Here is a 2,500-nt window from a genome sequence, read left to right as displayed (position 1 = left end):
ATCTTGCTGCTGTGATGTCACACTGTGGAATTTCACCCAGTAGATATGGGAGTTTATCAAGATGGGATTTGTTTTCGAATTCTTTGTGGATCTGTGTGATCTGGGGAAATATGTCTCTCTAATATGGTCATACATTGGGCAGGAGGTTAGGAAGTGCAGCTCAGTTTCCACCTCATTTTGTGGGCAGTGAGCACATAGCCTGTCTTCTCTTGAGAGCCATGTCTGCTAACGGCGGCCTTTCTCAATAGCAAGGCTATGCTCACTGAGTCTGTACACAGTCAAAGCTTTCCTTAATTTTGGGTCAGTCACAGTGGTCAGGTATTCTGCCGCTGTGTAAGCTCTGTGTAGGGCCAAATAGCATTCTAGTTTGCTCTGTCCCAGACCTCACAACCATAAAGGGCAATGGGCTCTATGACTGATCAAGTATTTTTAGCCAGATCCTAATTGGTATGTTTAAATTTCTGTTCCTTTTGATGGCATAGAAGGCCCTTCTTGCCTTGTCTCTCAGATCGTTCACAGCTTTGTGGAAGTTACCTGTGGCGCTGATGTTTAGGCCAAGGTATGTATAGTTTTGTGTGCTCTTGGGCAACGGTGTCGAGATGGAATTTGTATTTGTGGTCCTGGTGACTCGACCTTTTTTGGAACACCATTATTTTGGTCTTACTGAGATTTACTGTCAGGGCCCAGGTCTGACAGAATCTGTGCAGAAGATCTAGGTGCTGCTGTAGGCCCTCCTTGGTTGGTGACAGAAGCACCAGATCATCAGCAAACAGTAGACATTTGACTTCGGATTCTAGTAGGGGGAGGCCGGGTACGTCTTTTCTAGTGCCCGCGCCAATTCGTTGATATATATGTTGAAGAGGGTGGGGCTTAAGCTGCATCCCTGTCTCACCCCACGACCCTGTGTGAAGAAATGTGTGTTTTTTGCCAATTTTAACCGCACACTTGTTGTTTGTGTACATGGATTTTATAATGTCGTATGTTTTACCCCCAACACCACTTTCCATCAGTTTGTATAGCAGACCCTCATGCCAGATTGAGTCGAAGGCTTTTTTTAAATCAACAAAGCATGAGAAGACTTTGCCTTTGTTTTGGTTTGTTTGGTTGTCAATTAGGGTGTGCAGGGTGAATACATGGTCTGCTGTACGGTAATTTGGTAAAAAGCCAATTTGACATTTGCTCAGTACATTTTTTTCATTGAGGAAATGTACGAGTCTGCTGTTAATAATAATGCAGGGGATTTTCCCAAGGTTGATGTTGACAAATATTCCACGGCAGTTATTGGGGTCAAATTTGTCTCCACTTTTGTGGATTGGGGTGATCATTCCTTGGTTCCAAATATTGGGGAAGATGCCAGAGCTAAGGATGATGTTGAAGAGTTTTAGTATAGCCAATTGAAATGTGTTTGTATATTTGATCATTTCATTGAGGATACCATCAACACCACAGGCCTTTTTGGGTTGGAGGGTTTTATTTTGTCCTGTAACTCATTCAATGTAAGTGGAGAATCCAGTGGGTTCTTTAATAGTTGATTCTAAGAATATATAATGTAATTGGGTTCTTTAATAGTTGATTCTAAGAATATATAATGTAATTGGAGAATCCAGTGGGTTCTTTAATAGTTGATTCTAAGATCTGTATTTGATCATGTATATGTTTTTTCTCTTTATTCTTTGTCATAGAGCCAAAAAGATTGGAGAAGTGGTTTACCCATACATCTCCATTTTGGATAGATAATTATTCGTGTTGTTGTTTGTTTAGTGTTTTCCAATTTTCCCAGAAGTGGTTAGAGTCTATGGATTCCTTTCTCTCTCTCTTTTTCTGTCTCTCTCTCTCTAGTTGCCTACTCCTCTCTCTCTCTAGTTGCCTACTCTCTAGTTGCCTACTCTCTAGTTGCCTACACTCTAGTTGCCTACACTCTAGTTGCCTACTCTCTAGTTGCCTACTCTCTCGTTGCCTACTCTCTCGTTGCCTACTCTCTAGTTGCCTACTCTCTCGTTGCCTACTCTCTAGTTGCCTACTCTCTAGTTGGCTACTCTCTAGTTGCCTACTCTCTAGTTGCCTACTCTCTAGTTGGCTACTCTCTGGTGCCTACTCTCTAGTTGCCTACTCTCTAGTTGCCTACTCTCTGGTTGGCTACTCTCTAGTTGCCTACTCTCTAGTTGCCTACTCTCTAGTTGGCTACTCTCTGAGTTGCCTACTCTCTAGTTGCCTACTCTCTAGTTGCCTACTCTCTTGTTGCCTACTCTCTCGTTGCCTACTCTCTAGTTGCCTACTCTCTCTCGTTGCCTACTCTCTAGTTGCCTACTCTCTAGTTGCCTACTCTCTAGTTGCCTACTCTCTAGTTGCCTACTCTCTCGCTGCCTACTCTCTAGTTGCCTACTCTCTAGTTGCCTACTCTCTAGTTGCCTACTCTCTCTAGTTGCCTACTCTCTAGTTGCCTACTCTCTCTAGTTGCCTACTCTCTAGTTGCCTACTCTCCAGTTGCCTACTCTCTCTA

Source organism: Oncorhynchus keta, unplaced genomic scaffold (genome assembly GCF_023373465.1).
Source record: "Oncorhynchus keta strain PuntledgeMale-10-30-2019 unplaced genomic scaffold, Oket_V2 Un_contig_1887_pilon_pilon, whole genome shotgun sequence".
NCBI lineage: Eukaryota > Metazoa > Chordata > Actinopteri > Salmoniformes > Salmonidae > Oncorhynchus > Oncorhynchus keta.
This window is presented reverse-complemented; position numbering follows the sequence as displayed.